Genomic DNA, 19,876 nt, shown 5'->3' with positions numbered 1-19,876 from the left:
TTAAGAGTAGGTTAGATAAATGTCTATCAGGGATGGTCTAGACAGTATTTGGTCCTGCCATGCGGGCAGGGGACTGGACTCGATGACCTCTCGAGGTCCCTTCCAGTCCTATAATCTATGAATCTATGAATCTATGTCAGCCAAAACACTCACAAACAGCACGTTCATTTTTTCCTGTGTCTCATGTCTCAGCAGTAGCTTTCTTACTAGACAGACCTTTTTAGATCTTTTACTTCTTATGGAATCACAGAGGTCAGAGATAGAAAAATCCTTTTAGTTGGTACAGTCCGTTATTCATTCTCCCCGACCCCATCCAAATATATTCCATTGCATTGTTGGGTGTAACATTCCACTGCAACTTTTAAAAAACCAAGATCGTAGGCAGGTGTTAATCAGCATAACTCTGTTGCTACACTGATTTGCACCAGCTAAGGATCTAGCCCCTTGTTTATAATGGTTCTTTAAAAGTGACTTCAGTAGAGATACACTGATTTACACCAGTTGAAGACCTGATGGCAGGCTTCCTGTTCTCTTGTTAGAGGATGCACGTAATCTTCCCCACTGAAATCAGTGAGAGTTTATTCATCTTCTGCTGTCTTAGAATAGGGCCTTAGGTATTTAAACCTAGGAGGCAAATCAGAGAACATACATGGTGGGAATTTGCCACGTGAAAGGTCTGAGATCAGTCCTGCAATCATGCTTTATGCAAAACTCTGATCAAAGTCAAGAAGAGACCCCCTTTGGGCGCTTTGGTTTGAAAACAGTTAAATGTTTACAAGACTAAAACAACCTAACAAAAACTGTTTTCACTGGATTTTATGTGTAATTAATGCGAACATTCCTATTAATATTTGCACCTCTGAATTTTGGCCCTACAGATAGAAAACACTCCTGAAATCTGCTCCATGCAAGTGAACCTTTATGCTGGTGTGGAATCTCATTGAAGTAAGTGGGGCTCCATATTGGTGCATGGGGGTCACCCTCAGTTCAGATTACAGGATTAGGCCCATAATTGTTTAGTATATTTTACTATTTAAAAAAATTATTTGGGGGGTTATTAATATATAGTATTGAAAAGGAGATGCCAGGTAGCTAATATGTAGGATCTGATCTTCCTCTAACTTACATTACTTTTACACTGGTGGAATTCTATTGATTTCAGTGGGGGTATTCCTGATTTACACCATTTTAAAAGTGACCGCAGCATCAGGCTCATGATCAAACTATAACCTCCTACTTCTTACTGAATAGTGAAATGCAGTCCCCAATCACTCAGTCCACTTACTGTGGGTCTTCTGGGTTTTTTGTCTTCTCCCCTCCCCCCCGCCTCCCTCCCTGAAATAAACTGAAAGCTGTGAAATGCCTGATATGGGTTCTTTGACTGGCCAAACTCTGGGAAATCACTTGTATCTTATGATTATCTCTTGAATTGTAGGAACATAAAAAAGTCAGTGTGGGTCTCTCTAGTCTCAGTTTACTCTGTGAGATTCCTGGGCCAGATTTCCCCTTCCCTCTGAAAAAGTTGCAGGAAGGGACCTATGGGAAGGAAAACTCAGTGAGGGGAACCTTATGGAAATTGTCCCATATTGTTTCCTGGGAGTCAGCAGAAGTTCAACCCACAAGATCAGAGCTCTGAGTCAGTTGGGTAAACTGAAAGCCAGAGAAGAGAGTGGGATAGAGCTTCTGGAGGGGTAAATTCACCTAGCTCCATTACATTGTTTTTCAGTAGCTGAGGAACTGGCTCGAGGTGTTGCACACACAACTATGTGTGATTGGACAATTACATTTTTCTAGAGAGTTGTTTGAGGTGTAAATGCATTTTAAAATTGTTACATCAATAATTTAAAAAATGTAGCCCCTAATTTCCATCTCCTCCCCCTCTCCCAGCATGGGCTTGGAAGCCGGTTTTCTCTCACCTCTGAGTTCTCCTGCACTGCCTTCTCCTTTGTTGATTATGTCAATGTTGGAGCCATCTTCCTGGGCCAGGTGGATTCACCATCATACTCTCCATAGCTCACTGCTGCTGTTCCTTAACTGGCCAGATGGATCACCTGGAGCAATACTGGTCGAGGGAGCTTGAGGGTCTGGAACTGGGTGTTTTGCACAGTGGTGTATGCTACTCCAAACTGCTTATAATTGGTGAACAATATGGAAGTAGGACAATCTGGTTGAAAAATATGTAAAAATAAAAAATGTGCAAATTATCTACAAACTGAATCTCTAATCCAGAAAAGCTCTTAAGCACATGCTTAACTTCAAGCATGTGAGCAGTCCCATTGGCTCAATAGGACTATTGATGTGTTTAAAGTTAAGTATAGGCCTAAGAGTTTTGCTAGATCAGGGTTGGGGTGTTCATAATCTTGCAGTATTGAGCCCCAAATCTATTAATTTAACATCACAGTTGAGCAGTCATGGACCATACCTAATACAGACCCCCTCCAACATAAGGGATAGTTCAGTAAGATAAATTCTAGGTGCATGCTAGACTCATAGAAATCAAGTTACATATCATGTACTTGCAGTATGCAATAACAGCACCATTTGCTTTTTGCTTTACGCGTGACTTTTTTGAGGCTCTTCAGATTGAAATCTCTGATCCAATTAAGAGGTAACAAAGTGTCAGAAACGCTGCTTTCAGTCTGTTCACTTTGTGCTGGTCCTTTCATTTGTAACTAGTCACTGGAAATATTTTTGAAATCATGGAAATGGTTCTTTAAAATTTGTCTGTGGAACTGAGGCACATGACCTGCTCCGTAACCTGTGCAGTTAGAGGTGACTGCATCAGCATGCAAAAATATAGATGTCTTCTGGGTGAAGAAGAGCACTTAAGAGTCTCCTCACTTGTACTGGGACCAAAGATATTTACTTGTCCCTTCTTCAAGTTTATTCTCCTAAACATGTTTTCAGTTCTGATCAAAAGTACCACCAGCTCTGACAGATATTCCTGCTCAAAGGAGAATGCCTGTTGTCAAAAACAGAACTTAATTTAGAAGGGATAGAAAATAGATGAAAAGTAAGTGATTAAAAGCCCTGGGCCCTGATTATATTTACTCTCAGTCTGTCAATGCCCTTGTTCATTCTGAGCTTCGAAGAATCAGAATCCTCTATAGCAATATAATGCTGGAAAGTACCCTGCCAAACTATGCATCACTAAAACATGCAGAATTCACCTTTCACAAGTGATCTGTGGTAAGTATCAGCAGATGTAAGGAAAGATGCCGCTTGCCCCCAAACGTTGACAAACAAATGCCAGTAGGTGTTCAGGTAAGGAATAGTAAGTAACGCTTTCCAGTTAATCTGAGTACAAATCAGATAGAGCCAGTTGCAGAGTTACATTGGCTAGGCATTCATGATTCCACACTATGCAAACATTTTTATAAGAAGCCTGTAAGTCAACACATCACAGCTATGCAGTTGATTCATGAAAATAAAACATTTTCTTTGGTGTTTTTTTTTAAACACTTACCACTTTTTTCTCGCTAGAAGGGGTGCTGGATGCTGGTTCTTAGCCGCTGCAAGGCTGCTGTGTCAGAATCCTTATCCTGCAGTGGGTTTTGTTGCAGCCTATCAGTATAGAGTGGGTGTGGTTTTACTGTATGCAGCATGAATGCAGCACTTAATGATGGGAACAGGCTTTTACTTTGTTGGGGTGTTTTTTGTTTTTTGTTTTTAAAAAGGTTGCTCTAGTGCATTTCTTTTTCTTGGATTCCAGGAAACCGGAGCAAAATATGTGCGAAAAAATCCTTTAGAAATCGGCAAGATTTCAGTACAAATTGGATGTGATGCACAAGAAAACCAACCAGAACAACACTCAAATTCTAGTAATGAGATCTGAGAACAGTGGCAACTTGTAGGCTGTTCAGACTGGGGTCTAAAATCCAACTGGGACCATTGAAACAGACACTCCTTCATCACCACAAGACTCTGATAACTACCCTTCTCTTAAGCCCTCCTTGAAGTGAAGAGCCCAGGGCTGGCAAATGCTTAAGGTCAGCCATAAGAAGAACAATAGTACAGCTGTTCTCTAGAAAACTGGCCAATCAGCCTAAGTCTTTCTCTTTCTCTTTCTCTCTCTCTTGGATCACTGTGCATTTATAAACTATGTTTTCATAACTCAGTTAAATGGTAACAAAAACCATGAAGTATTAGTATCCTATAAATTGTTTTAAAACTGTGATGAATAGCTATGATATCTAGGGGCTGTGTACAATGTACAGACATTTCACACCCCTTCTACAAGTTGTCTCACTCTATGTGAAGTCCATGCCCATTATATATGTGTAGTCCAGTGCCTGTTTCAAAGGAGGTGGGTTATAGTGGGCTTCAGTGAATTTGGAGAGTTCCACTGATATAACACCATTTATTGCACACCTTGAAAGCACACTATCCAAATACTTTACAAAAGTAATTTAATTACATGCAGTCCATCTGGGAACTACTAGGAACCTCCTTTCATTGCTCAGCTGAGATGAATGCTGTCATGGCTTTTCAAACCCCAGGAGTCACAAAGTGTCAAGACTGTGATTATACGGCAGGTTGAGCCCACTTAGAAAATCCAAATAGCACTAAAAGGACTAGGATGGAAAGTGAGCCTCTCGTCCATAGTGCTCTGTTCTTTGGCAATTGCAAACTCCTCTATGTAGCCATACAACTAAAGGTTTCTGGCCAAGGCTGGTATGAATGTTCTGTGTCAGTAGAGGTGGGTGTGAGTGGGTAAGAGGGTATGTGGATTTATATGGGGAAGTTGAGTGAGGGGGCAAGTGGGAAAGGTAGTTTCCTTTGCCAATGCAGGGCTTTGCGCTCTTCGGGGCTTTTTATGCTTTTTTAAAAAATGATTAAGGCATTATGGCTAGGATTTTCAATGGAACCTAAGGGAATTAGGTCTCAAACTCCCATTGAACCTTACTAGGAGCTGAGCACCTAACTACCATAGGTCCCTTTATAAATCCCACCCCACAGCTTTATGTGATGGACATTTAAGGGGACTAGCAATCCAGAATCTTGGGAGCAGGGGTGGAGGAAAGGCCAACTTAAAGGCATAACTCCCTGCCTGTAGCTTTCTCCAGTGGTTGCTGACTGAAGACTCAGTCCTCAGAGGTGCTGAGGACACTCAGCTCCCTCTGACTTCAATTGGAGCATCTGGTACATAGCATCTCTAGGGATGGAGCCCAGAGAGATTTGGGGCGGTGGAGTCAAAAAGGCTCTTGGAATCTCCCTGGCTTGTACCGATAGAACAGATATCTTGCTCCTAGATGTTATTGCAAGGGTGCCTTATAAGTCAGGATTTTAGAGAAATGTGGTGGGCCAGATCCTCTGTTGGTATAAATATAGCTCCCTGCGGTCATCGGAACTACACTGACTTATACCAGCTAAGGATCCAGCCCAGTATAGTTGATAAGTGTCTAGATGTTTTAATTGCATTTATCTTTAAAGGGCAGGAATTTAGGCTAATGGTACACTGGGAGGGGCAAATTTCTGCACTCAGAGCTTGGTTCTGAAATCCAGCTCTCGCAGCAGGGAGTTCCACGCATGTTGGGGGAGCAGGATATTGGAGTGGTGGGCTCCAGTGAGGGCGTGGGATTTGCCCAAGCTTTGTACAATCACACTCGATATATCCTCCTATATGTTCTGAACTACGTGCCTCATCAAAACACAACCTCACACAAGCCTGGGGCCGATTAACTCAGTTGTGGGCTATCTGTGAATTTCTCTTGTCAGTTTATCCACTGTTAAATGGGCTGGACATATGAATAAAATGATATATTTTAAAGTATCATGGATATCTTTCTATCAAAAGATGGGCTGGGCTCCTGAAGTTAATAATATGCATGGGAAACACTTGCTCTATCCTTGGTACTGTGATGCAGCTTCCTTAGGAAAGTGCCAAGTTTTTTGCAGAGGAAAAACTTCCCACTGAGGGGCCAACTGCTGCATTGATGCCATACTGCACAGAGTACCTGTCAGGGGAGGGGTTTAAATCTCACTTGGGTATTTCCCTGCTCCTGGGGCTGTCTGGTTACTCCCTCTGTACTGTGCTAGGGTAGCAGGATGGCTGCTTTAACTTATGTTAGGCTGCAGTGACCACGTGGAGGCAACAGTGGAGTTGAGGAACAGTATATTGCTATGGTGGTCTGCTCGTGCCCACTTACCTGCAGGAGCTCACCCCTTCCTTCTGCCAGCTCCGTCCAACACTAGACTGTAACCCTATGGAACTTGAAAACCCTAGAGAGCTTTTCACCAAGGCTTGAAATAGTTCAGGGACTATTTATTTGGCAATCACAGAAGGCATTTCTTCAGAAATCATTGTTTTTTTAAGTGAAAAAAAATCACTGAATATTCAATTCAGGCCTCCGCACCAATTCTGAGTTCTCTCTCTCAGGGGGCTCAACTCACGTGGGGTGGACAGTGTGAGGTACCTTTAAGCCACTTTTGCATCGTCCGGGTCCTGCTGGAGACCTGTCTTGCCTCTGGCACAATTTAAAGCCACCTCAGGGACAGCTCTAAATTACACCAGCTTCCGACATTCATCTCTGGGTTACTTCACTAGCCTAGGCTAGCTGGAATGCAACTCTCCCACTCTGAGATGGGATATAGAAACCCCAGATGGGACAATATGGGGTTAATGAGCTAATGTAGGCTCAGATGGCTGTGCATCCTTGCACCTGTGAGCAGTGTCAGGCTTAGAGGGAGGAGCTTAAGAGGGAGACCCCCCCAGCTCAGTGGGTGGTAGACCAGGGAGGGGAGCAGATTGTTAACCTTCAGCTCCTGAAGAGAGGACTGGCTGAAGGTGTCCTCTCCCCAGTTGACTGATGCCCCCTCCCTGAAGAAAGGGATGTCCGGATGCTCATGCACCTTGCAAGAGACCCATTCCCCACTATTACCTGTAAACTCAGTTCATTTCCATTAATTCCTCTTGTTTTTTGTTTGTTGACTACCGCGGGAGGGGAAAGACTTTAAAGTGATTTGGTTGGAGGGCCAAGTCAAAGGAAGAGGCAGACAACTGCAGGCGTGGAGCAAGCATTGGCTAGAGATACCTGACAAAGAGAGAGCTGCCTAGCCATACCTGGCCACAAGGAGGTGCTAGTGGTGAGTCAGCCCCTTCACACACATGCCTAATCCTGAACTGAGGGCTGCAAAGCGACATGATGCAAGATGTAGCCTCATGCTCCCAGGGGTTTATTCCCAGGGGGCCATTCTGCCTCCTTTATGGCCTCTTCATGCTGCTGGAATGCAGTGAAGAGGCCACAAAAGGGGAGAGATTAGGGGCCCCTTTCCCTCGCTAAATAGATTAGTTTATAATTTGGAAGAAATAAAGCAAAGGCGATTTTAAATGTGCTGTGCGATAAGTAAGGTCAGATTTCCTGGAGCTGGATGCTTGACACAGCTGTCTTGCCAGGATTCCATCATCTGTGTGTTGATCCAGCATTCCTCTCTTCTCCCAATTCCCCCTCACTACCCAAAGTTTGTCTCTGCTCCAGGCCTCACACTTCATTCTCTTTGCATGAAATCTTGGCAATATCTCCCTTGCTTTAAGTCTGGCCTCTACTTTTTTCTCACGCTGCGGCTGGTTCACACGTCCCCTCCCTCTCTCTTACAAAGCCCTCATTCTTTCAGTTGCAGAACTAGAGCACTATTTCTACTTCAAACTACAAATCTTCCTTCCCACCCCCCTCATCTCCCCACCCCCTCCTTCTCTTTTATAGTCCGTGGGCCTGAATGTCTCTTCTTTTGCAAAAAATCCAGCAAGGCAAAAAAATCACCCCCCAGAATGCACATGTGGCAAGCTGCATAAGCAATATGTGATCAACGCCCCAAATACCTTCTGCAGTTAGGAAGGAATGGAGTTCAATCAATAATCACATAAATTCATAGCACTGATTACATCCCTGCTACAGACACCACATCAGTGCTGGTGAAATACTGGACTTAGGCACAGAAACAGGCTGGTTACCAGGGAGCAACTCACTGGCCGATATAGTCTAGGCAGAGCTGGTCAAGAAATATATGGTTTTGTGTGGGGGTTTTTTCTTTCCTCTGCCAAAACTTTGGATACAAAATTGAGGTTATTTTTGTTTTCATCCAATTTTGCAAGGGGGGAGTTTGTCAAATAACTGGAAACCAAAAAGTTTTCAGTTTGGGGGCTTTTTAAAAATGAAAATCCAATATTTAAAAAAAAGTTTCTGTCTTCCTGGACATTGCCATTTTGTCGAAAGTCATTTTCCATCAAACTGAAGTTCTGACTGAAAAATTTCAACCTGCTCTCATTGGTAAAAACAACCCCCCAACACCAGGGGCACCGCCCAAGTCTCAGTGCTAACCACGGGGTATTTGCTCCACTTGTGCTGCACACTGTCACAAAACTAGATGAGTACATACAATGTGAATACATACAGGAAACCTTTTTAGTTGGCATCAAGGCCAACCAAGCTACAGGCACAGCCCTGCCCTGCCACTGTAGTTATTAAGACTTGTACTATAAACAACCCCCAGTATTTCACCCACAAGCACAATCCCCTCAAATGCACACTCATGCCTGCAACCATCTTCTCACAACACCCACAAGTCCATTGCCTCTACCCACATCACCACACACACTTCCCCTATCCCCGTTCACACATCCTGACACATACTATGCTAAGCACACACAATCACACATTTGTGTAGACCACTGTGGATGCTGTAATTGATACATAGACTGGGAGAAGCAGTCCTGATGCAACTCAGTCATGTCAGAGGAGAATATGTGTCTCTGCACATGGTTTGACCATACCTTGAGCATATGATGCTAGGGATAATTTTTACTGAAATCAAATTTTTTTTTGCATCTGCTCCAAGATCAATCATGGTGAACTATGCACAACTCAAGCCACTGGCATGAGTGTGGACTCAGGATGCTATGTGCTCCACAATCTCTTTTTTGTGATGCAATGTATGGCTGTATGCCTATATAGCCCGACTTTTCCAAAGTGCTCGCCCTTCAAAACTCCAATTGAATCTATTTGGAGTTGCAGGGGCTCAGCACCTCTGAAGATCAGGCCTAAAATGGGAATGAAGTGTTTTCGGAATGTCTGGATCAGCAGTTCAAGCAACACTGAAAGGTCTGGTGTATGGGAATGGAATGGTTGGTATCACAGGCTAATGTCCTACATTCTAACTGACTGCTACCCTTGCCCAGAAATAGTAAGTTCATCTTGGTCTTTCAGTTGAGGTCCAAGTGAGACATACAATGGAGCAGTGATAGGTGCCCTGTCTACAGAGCATGTTCTCTCCATTGGGATTGATTCTCCTTTCACGCTGGCTAACACTGGCGTAATTCCAGATTTGTGTGAGTTAGTCCTGGTTCTCACTAGAGAAAGTCATAGTAAAATCAAGTCCCATGTCTCCAGGGAAAGCAACTGCTGAAAGGTAGGTGCAAGTGCAAGGGCCAGTGTGAACAGCAGCAGGCTAGGAAAAGGGAGAGGAGTTTTGGATCATTTCCAATAGCAGCCCAGCCCCCAAGTGTCCCCAGCCCCATCTACACTCAACCCCAAGTCAGGCAGAGGTAGATCTATTAGGGATTTAGCAGTGAATCGTCTTGAAGAAGGAAACCAAATAGCGATATCTTACAATGCCACATGCACAGAATGGGTGAGAGACAAAGGGGCCAGGCTGCAAAGAGGAGGAAATGGAAGGAGACCTGTGCAGCTATGAATGCCTTTGGTGGTTGTGACCACTCTGCTGAAGCACAAGCTGGTTTGTGAAGAAAAAGGTTTGGCCAACTCTTATAAGGACTTAGAAGTAACTTGTGAGAGACCAATTCCACGCCAACCACTGACATCTCGCAAGGGGGCAATTGTCATGAAGCAGCCTGGCATAGTGGGAGTCCTCTGTGGCCTGGAAACACTGTCTGGTGAGTAAAGACTTGTCACCGGTGATGTCCTTTCCATTCACTGAGTGGCCATGTACAGATAGCTACACATGTAATGCAGCTCTACCTCCCTTATACTGTTGTCAAGATGCACTATCTGTCCTGCACGCTGCCACTTATTTTGTTTCTGACCACTAGTTACATGGGGCTGCTATGGTTAACATGACTTCTTCTTATGGTGTACTCTGACCTCACTCTCATAGTGGTATGATATGGCCTTAGATTCATCCGTACTGTATTAACTCCCTTTCGTTGTATATCCATAATCCATTGCTGCATGATGGGAGTGCTGGGGAACAGCAAGGTATTTGCATGTTTCCTGCAATCTGGCCTGCAGTTCAGTGTCTATATGTGGTAAATGTGTCCCCTGAAGCTCCCAGAATCCTATGACACCCAGTACTCCAATCATTTCTTCTGAAGCATTGCATTTAATTTGTGTTTCTCATCTAGGTGATACTCATGCTGTGACTGGTCCATGAGCTACATCCAGCTGTTGTCTCATGTCCATTTCAACACAGTCTTCTGGATGCCAGAGGAGAGATCACCAGAACTATGAAAGCCTCCTCTTGCAAGTGACACCATCCAGTGCTGATGGCAGAGAAGGAATCAGGTGGGACAACTTGTATTGAGATAGTTGGTAGAAACATGCCTAGTATGACCATGTCTCACCTTTATGCTCCTGCATATGGCTCTCATACTCAGAGTTCTCAATTGGTTAATACAGTAGGGTGTCCAGACATTGTAGAGTTCCATTGTTAGATCTGCTTTTAATAGTAAGTAATAATCCAAGGGTAGAATGATGAATCCACTTGGAATGATTCTTACAAAAGAAGTGCCATGTCTTCATCTGCCTTGAGGGATGCCCTACTATGCATGCTACTTCTCACACCTTGCCTTCAGGTCATGCCAGCAAAAATATCAGGGTCAATAGCCCTGACAGCAATAACCTGAGTGCTGTTCCATGATAGTGTTAGTGGGTGTCATTATCCATGTAGGCCAATATGGGATCTGATCTCCTTGGTAGCATTATAGGGACACATGCTTTATAGGAGGGATCAGACCTACAACACTTGTGCTGAGTGAAGATAAGGTTTGGGGTAACATCTTTGATGGCAGGAATAGTGCTGGCACCATTGATGATGTCTCCTTGGAATTGTACCAGACCGATGGCACAACTTGCTCCACCAAGGAGTGCAAGAGCCCTGGCAGCAACATTAGGTCTGATGATCAGGGAGAGGAAGAAGTGATCTGGTTGTGATGGGGACACATGGCACTCTGCTAACAGCAGCACTGTGACTACAAGGTCTAACTTCTGGGAGACAAACCTAATAATTAGGGCCTGGTAAGCTGAGAGACACCACCAGGAAGGTGATCATGCTGCTGTGGGTGACTTTCATGTGTTGAATGCACATAGCTTGACTGATACCTGCCAACACAAACAGCAACTGAAGAAGAACCTTACAAGTGTGCATGTCTCCTTAAGGGCTCACCAAGAGGAGCTGCTGTCAAGCCTGCTAGCCTTTGAAGACCCAGATCTCAGAAAGATTAACCTTCCACAGTTCACTGGAGATGTCACTGACTCATTTTGCAATAGTGCTGTTGCACAAGCTGCACTAGTACCACTGAATGTTACTGTTGATCCATGGAGGGCATTGCCATGCCTTCTGGCTTAGACATGGCCAAGGCAGGACCACTGGTCTGGAAACACTCTGTGTCTGATAAAGCCATAGAACTGAGGCAGGAGATCAGGGAAAAGGGAAGGCCAGGCTCTCCTGGTGGATTGTCCAGCTCTTAACAGATGAGTGGAGCTGCTATTGCTCTTCCAATGTTGTTGAACTTCCTCCTCCACCGGAGAGGTTAAGTGACTTGAATGAGCTGCACTCAGGCATGCTGCATAAAAACAGTTGGGAATGAATGACCACATGGGCATGGAACAGCAGCACTGTCCTTAAAGTGCCATTCCCACTCTTTGAATTCCATTCTCCTGCAGCAATGTGTCTGCTGTGCTGCATGTGTAGAATTGTCCTATTTGTGCTGTGTGTGTGTGTGGCCAGTGGGCTACAGCAGCACCTCTATGTAAACAGCAGCTGAATTAACCTCATTTCCCCCAATGTATGGTAGTGGGCAGTGAGTGTGCCCCTGTTTCCTTCTGCTTCAGCATGTGTCTGGAAACTTGGGTCCATAAACATTGATGTTCTTCGCCTGGTTTTTGCTGCTCTGTTGATGCAAAACAGCTGTAAAGCCAGGTTAAGTGGCCAGCTGAGCCAATTTTGTGACACCAGAGTGGCGCAAAGCAATTAGGGCATACTTGTGAATCTGGCCCATGGTTTCTGTGAAAGTGAAATGAATTATATTAAAGAAATAGAACAAATTAAAAATGCTGTATGTACCTTTAAGTAGAAATGAGAAATGCTGCAATCCAGCTGTCAGGAAAGCAGACATTAACTGTTAATCAATTGCTCCACTTAAGGGTGATTGGTGAAGCATTAGCCTTAGATCGATAAGAGTTAATAAGGAAGCAGGATATGCATATTGTTCCCCAGGCAAATTTTACAATTTTGCTCTCTCTGTCCCTTTGTTTAGTTCGCACCCTTTTATCTCTATAAATAAGACTGTTTGAATCTTGCATGGTGCTCACATTATCTGAGTGTCATTAGCAGAGCGCTATGCTAATAAAACAGAGTGGTCTGACAAACTGAGTCCTGAGTCTAACTTTGACATTTCATAGTCATTGGTGTCAAGAAGAAAATAAACAACTATTGCATGGTCCTAACTTCCTTTTGCAATCGCTGGGTCAATTGCTCCTGGCATACATTGTGATTCTGTCCGGGGGCGGTGGGGTCCATATAGCTGTCTGCCCATGTTTGTAGGGTTCTCATGCACAAAGGTTAGCTTTGTGGTTGTGACAGCACCTGCAGAACATGACCAATGAGCTGGTTTAGCAGATGCCCCTCCCTGACACTGCAGCTGGGGTACAGAGGTGCAGTGTTTGGATATGGATTCAGATTGGGATTAGGTTTAGGGTAAAGTTCAGGGTTTGGGTTTGAGGCAGGTTTGGATTTGACAGCACTGAAATCTCATGAACTGTCCTTGCAGTATTTCACCCCCGAATGGTAGGAATGGTGCAATAAGAGCTGATTTAAGCCAATGGGAATTTTGCTTGTGTCAGAATTGCAGGATTAGGGCCACTATTTGCAAGCTTTTATAACCCTCCGCTGCCCCCATAAATCTTGCTGGACATTGCAAATTAAACTGATCTCATTTCATCTCCAAGTAAATCAGTCTCCACTAAACTTTGTAAACATTGCTGCATTTCTTTCAGCCTAGCCTAATAGCTTAAAAATATTCAACATTTGAATGGTCCTTATTCAGATTTCTATTTTAGGTATTTCTGAGGCACCAGTCGCCCTGGTCTGTGTATGCATGTAGCTGTTGGTGAACTTCTTGTAATGCAGAAACCATCTAATTGTGCTGTGACTGCAGTATGTCAATTACATTACTATGGATTTACTCAATATTTGCATTTTTATATACTTTATATTTTTAATAACACTCTGTGACCACATGTATTAATTCATAAAGGGAACGATATAGCAACCCTTATACTGAGTAATTTCATTGACCAAGAAACGTATCTGACACTCATGCTTCCTTTTATTCCTCAGACATAAGTGGCTTGTTTTAGATTATTTTTTATTAATAAAAAGAACAGGAGTACTTGTGGCACCTTAGAGACTAACAAATTTCTGAGCATAAGCTTTCTTGGGCTACAGCCCACTTCTTCGGATGCATAGAATGGAACATATATTGAAGATATATATATATATATACAGAGAGCATGAACAGGTGGGAGTTGTCTTACCAACTCTGAGAGGCCAATTAAGTAAGAGAAAAAAACTTTTGAAGTGATCATCAAGATAGCCCAGTACAGACAGTTTGATAAGAAGTGTGAGAATACTTACAAGGGGAGATCGATTCAATGTTTGTAATGGCTCAGCCATTCCCAGTCTCTATTCAACCCTAAATTGATTGTATCTAGTTTGCATATCAATTCAAGCTCAGCAATTTCTCCTTGGAGTCTGTTTTTGAAGCTTTTCTGTTGCAAAATTTCCACCTACAGGTCTGTCATTGAGTGAGCAGACAGGTTGAAGTGTTCTCCTACTGGTTTTTGAATGCTATGATTCCTGATGTCAGATTTGTGTCCATTAATTCTTTTGCGTAGAGACTGTCGATTTGGCCAATGTACATGGCAGAGGGGCATTGCTGGCACATGATGGCATATATCATATTGGTAGATGTGCAGGTGAACAAGCCCCTGATGGCATGGCTGCTACTCTGAAACCTTTTATTAATAAGTAATAGCTCAGCCTTGCAATATTCTACTCACCCACTGACCCTGGGCAAATTTTGAGGAGTGGATAAAATACCCTGGTCCAAATACACAGCTATTTATGGTACTTATAGGGCCATTATTACCATAGTATCTCACCATCTTTAATGCATTTACTCTCACACACCCCTTTACAGTAGAGAAGAGCTATTAGCTCCATTGTGAAAATGGAGAACTGAAGCACAGAGAGACAAAGGGACCGATTTTTTTTAAAAGTTAGTTAGACAAGTGAAGATGCAGATAGGTACTTAGTGGGATTTTCAAAAGCACCGTAGGTGCCTCACTCCCATGATAGGAATTGGTCACCTAGATGCTTTTGAAAATCCTACTAGGTGCCTGTGTACCTCTTTAGCTGCTTAAATGCCTTTAAAAATCTGCCCCTATATTTAGATTCATTATTTTTCCTCAAGCTTTTGCAAAAATTTCAGCCTTAGGATCAGACTAAGCATGATAAAATTTTAATCCCAAAAGAAAAATATAGGCAACTAAAAAGTGGATTTAGGTTGGAATGCCTATCTCAACCTTAATTACTATGGCCCAGATCCATAAAGGGATTTAGGCACATACACCCCAGGTTTTAGGTACCATTACGATCCATAAAACTGCTGCTTGGCTGCCATCTAACCCTATAGGTACCAAGCTAATTTAGGAACCTAAGTTTTCACTGTAAAAGTTCTCTAGGCGTCTAAGTTCCTGCCTCTGGGCATGTGCACTGCTGCCTCACTGTTGGCGTCTGAAAGCCTTTCTCATATCTAAACTCCAATGCAATTCACAAAGTGGAGGAAGATAGGTGTTTCTCTCTTTGAAAAAGACAGAAAATATCATGTTGCCTCTATATAAATCCATGGCACGTCCACATCTTGAATACTGTGTGCTGATGTGGTCGCCGCATCTCAAAAAAGATATATTGGAATTGGAAAAGGTTCAGAAAATGGCTACAAAAATGATTAGGGGGATGGAATGGCTTCCATATGAGGTAAGTGGGGAAATGGGATCCTAGGAGGAAGCACGAGCCGGAGAGCGCAAGAGGGGAGGACTCCTGTCTCATACTGAGAAAGAGATCGATGAGTTATCTTAAGTGCCTATACACAAATGCAAGAAGCCTGGGAAACAAGCAGGGAGAACTGGAAGTCCTGGCACAGTCAGGGAACTATGATGCGATTGGAATAACAGAGACTTGGTGGGATAACTCACATGACTGGGGTACTGTCATGGATGGATATAAACTGTTCAGGAAGGACAGGCAGGGCAGAAAAGGTGGGGGAGTTGCGTTGTATGTAAGAGAGGAGTATGACTGCTCAGAGCTCCGGTATGAAACTGCAGAAAAACCTGAGAGTCTCTGGATAAAGTTGAGAAGTGTGAGCAACAAGGGTGATGTCATGGTCGGAGTCTGCTATATACCACCAGAGCAGGGGGATGAGGTGGACGAGGCTTTCTTCTGGCAACTAACAGAAGTTGCTAGATCGCAGGCCCTGATTCTCATGGGAGACTTTAATCACCCTGATATCTGCTGGGAGAGCAATACAGCGGTGCACAGACAATCCAGGAAGTTTTTGGAAAGTGTAGGGGACAATTTCCTGGTGCAAGTGCTGGAGGAACCAACTAGGGGCAAAGCTTTTCTTGACCTGCTGCTCACAAACAGGGAAGAATTAGTAGGGGAAGCAAAAGTGGATGGGAACCTGGGAGACAGTGACCATGAGATGGTCGAGTTCAGGATCCTGACACAAGGAAGAAAGGAGAGCAGCAGAATACGGACCCTGGACTTCAGAAAAGCAGACTTTGACTCCCTCAGGGAACAGATGGCAGAATCCCCTGGGAGAACAACATAAAGGGCAAAGGGGTCCATGACAGCTGGCTGTATTTTAAAGAATCCTTATTGCGGTTGCAGGAACAAACCATCCCGATGTGTAGAAAGAATAGTAAATATGGCAGACGACCAGCTTGGCTTAACAGTGAAATCCTTGCTGACCTTAAACACAAAAAAGAAGCTTACAAGAAGTGGAAGATTGGACAAACGACCAGGGAGGAGTATCAAAATATTGCTCAGGCATGCAAGAGTGAAATCAGGAAGGCCAAATCACATTTGGAGTTGCAGCTAGCAAGAGATGTTAAGAGTAACAAGAAGGGTTTCTTCAGGTATGTTAGCAACAAGAAGAAAGTCAAGGAAAGTGTGGGCCCCTTACTGAATGAGGGAGGCAACCTAGTGACCGAGGATGTGGAAAAAGCTAATGTACTCAATGCTTTTTTTGCCTCTGTCTTCACAAACAAGGTCAGCTCCCAGACTGCTGGACTGGGCAGCACAGTATGGGGAGGAGGTGACCAGCCCTCCATGGAGAAAGAAGTGGTTCGGGACTATTTAGAAAAACTGGATAAGCACAAATCCATGGGGACGGATGCACTGCATCTGAGGGTGCTAAAGGAGTTGGCGGATGTGATTGCGGAGCCATTGGCCATCATCTTTGAAAACTCATGGCGATTGGGGGAGGTCCCGGGTGACTGGAAAAAGGCTAATGTAGTGCCCATCTTTAAAAAGGGAGAAGGAGGATCCGGGGAACTACAGGCCAGTCAGCCTCACCTCAGTCCCTGGAAAAATCTTGGAGCAGGTCCTCAAGGAATCAATTATGAAACACTTAGAGGAGAGGACAGTGATCAGGAACAGTCAGCATGGTTTCACCAAGGGGAAGTCGTGCCTGACTAACCTAATTGCCTTCTATGATGAGATAACTGGCTCTGTGGATGAGGGGAAAGCAGTGGATGTGTTATTCCTTGACTTTAGCAAAGCTTTTGATACGGTCTCCCACAGTATTCTTGCCGCCAAGTTAAAGAAGTATGGGCTGGATGAATGAACTGTAAGGTGGATAGAAAGCTGGCTAACTCGTCAGGCTCAACGGGTAGTGATCAATGGCTCCATGTCTAGTTGGCAGCCGGTATCAAGCGGAGTGCCCCAAGGGTCGGTCCTGGGGCCGGTTTTGTTTAATATCTTTATTAATGATCTGGAGGATGGTGTGGACTGCACTCTCAGCAAGTTTGCAGATGACACTAAACTGGGAGGCATGGTAGATACACTGGAGGGTAGCGATCGGATACAGAGGGACCTAGACAAATTAGAGGATTGGGCCAAAAAAAACCTGATGAGGTTCAACAAGGACAAGTGCAGAGTCCTGCACTTAGGACGGAAGAATCCTATGCACTGCTACAGACTAGGGACCGAATGGCTGGGTAGGAGTTCTGCAGAAAAGGACCTTGGGGTCACAGTGGACGAGAAGATGGATATGAGTCAACAGTGTGCTCTTGTTGCCAAGAAGGCTAATGGCATTTTGGGCTATACAAGTAGGGGTATTGCCAGCAGATCGAGGAACGTGATCGTTCCCCTTTATTCGACATTGGTGAGGCCTCATCTGGAGTACTGTGTCCAGTTTTGGGCCCCACACTACAAGAAGGATGTGGAAAATGTGTAAAGAGTCCAGCGGAGGGCAACAAAAATGATTTGGGGTCTGGAGCACATGACTTATGAGGAGAGGCTGAGGGAACTGGGATTGTTTAGTCTCCAGAAGAGAAGAATGAGGGGGGATTTGATAGCTGCTTTCAACTACCTGAAGTGGGGTTCCAAAGAGGATGGAGCTCGGCTGTTCTCAGTGGTGGCAGATTACAGAACAAGGAGCAAGGTCTCAAGTTGCAGTGGGGGAGGTCTAGGTTGGATATTAGGAAACACTATTTCACTAGGAGGGTGGTGAAGCACTGGAATGCGTTACCTAGGAAGGTGGTGGAATCTAAAGCCCTGGCTGGGATGATTTAGTTGGGAATTGGTCCTGCTTTGAGCAGGGGGTTGGACTAGATGACCTCCTGAGGTCCCTTCCAACCCTGATATTCTATGATTTGGGGGGTAGGGAGGAACCACCCACCAGGACTCACTGGTGGCGCGGCTGGGAGCCGGTGGAGCAGAGTCGGCTGGGGCTGGTTCACTCCACTTCCCCCCACCCGGTGAGTGCAGGGCATGCCCGAACCCTGTTGCAGTCCCCCAGGAGAAGGGGTGGAGTGGGGGCTGGGCTGGGGCAGAGCAGGGGTGGGGCTTTGGAGAAGACGTGGAGCAGTGGCAGGGGAGGCTTTCCTGGCCGGCTCAGCCAGTCGGGGGATCGGGCTGGCTCCTGGAGCAGCACGCAGCTGCATAGGGCACCAGGAAATTTGGGGCAATTTGGTGCCCCAAATTCCCTGGTGCCCTACGCAGCTGTGTAGTTTGTGTATGGGTAAGGATGGCCCTGGCTATTAGCCAGGATAGGCAGGGATGGTGTCCCTAGCCTGTGTTTGCCATAAGTTGGGATTGGGTGACAGGGGATGGATCACTTGATAATTACCTACATAGGCACCAACTCCATGGGTGTTCCAGGGTGGGGGCTTGGAGGAAGGGGTGGAGTATGGGCAGGGCCTGGGGCTGAGCGGGGTTTAAGTGCACCCATGGAAAGGAGGAAGCCGGCACCTGTGATTACCTATTCTGTTCATTCCCTCTGAAGCACCTGGCACTGCCCACGGTCAGAAGACAAGATACTGGGCTAAATGAACCTTTGGTCTGACCTAATATGGCCGTTCTTATGTTATGTTCTTATGTTCCTATATTCCGCCTAACTCAGCTGTGGTCTGATCCAATAAATGTGCTCTGAGAACATCTGCCAAATCAGGCCCTATTCAAAATCCGGCAGCTGGAGGAGGCTACTTAAATCGTCACAGGCAAAAAGGCATGTGAGAATGGCTCTGTAGCCTGGTGGTTATGGTATCAACTTCGGAGGTGGGAGACCCAGAGTTCAGTCCCCATGTTCCATTGACTGTTACTGTAGATTGTGCTGGCTTTTGTGAATTGCATTCTAAGGCACAAGTCTCTCCCCATTAATTGTATTGGGAACCTAGGTGCCTAACTTGGGCTCTGTGGATCTCAGTGTTGTTCCTTTGACTTTCCTAGGTGCCTAAAAGTTAGGCACTGTGACACTCAGCATCACACACCTATGTTTTTGTAGATCCATCTGGGCCTGGGTTACCAGCCTGAGTGAAAGCCTTACTTGGGTTTTAGCCTGTAGCCTAAAAATGGGGCTTAGGTGACCAAGTACATTTGTGGACCCAGGCCCCACCGACTCTGCTATGAGGGCACAGGCTAAACCTTTTAAGTGCTGATAGTTCTTCACAATCCACCCTTACTCGTGTGCCCAAAAGGACTAATAAGTTCTCCCACCGCGCACAGGGAAAGAATCATAGCAGTTCAGCTCACTGTGGCACATAGAAACATGGGATATGACACCAGAAATCCAGGTGACTCATGCGGGGGAGTGAAGCACAAGTCAGGACCAATAATTCAGGCAGTGATTTGCAGTGTGGCTGCTCATATCTAGACTAGGTTAACCAGGCTGCTGATCACCATGTTAACTCTGCAGTGAAGACATGCCATTAGTTCCCCATTTTACTCCTGGGGATACGATCTCCTTACCTCAAAGAGGTTGTTATGAGGCCATTACTATAGTCATGAGGGAAGTAGAACTACCTTAGATAGGAATACCAGGTGCAATGTTGAAAGAGTTTACATTTGTTTATTGTTG

The 19,876-nt window shown here is 44.8% G+C and overlaps 1 protein-coding gene across 1 annotated transcript in view; it reads left to right on the top strand.

Annotated features, from left to right (window-relative positions):
* Positions 1-5,771, top strand: part of LOC101936762 (potassium voltage-gated channel subfamily A member 6) — a 44,183-nt gene extending 38,412 nt beyond the window's left edge. Inside the window, exons 2-3 of the mRNA XM_065570935.1 lie at positions 879-945; positions 3,713-5,771. The gene's annotated coding sequence lies outside the window, so the exon portion shown is untranslated. The remainder of the gene's footprint in view (positions 1-878; positions 946-3,712) is intronic.
* Positions 5,772-19,876: the final 14,105 nt, after the last annotated feature.

The sequence above is a fragment of the Chrysemys picta genome, chromosome 1, assembly GCF_011386835.1.
Source record: "Chrysemys picta bellii isolate R12L10 chromosome 1, ASM1138683v2, whole genome shotgun sequence".
NCBI lineage: Eukaryota > Metazoa > Chordata > Testudines > Emydidae > Chrysemys > Chrysemys picta.
This window is presented reverse-complemented; position numbering and strand designations above follow the sequence as displayed.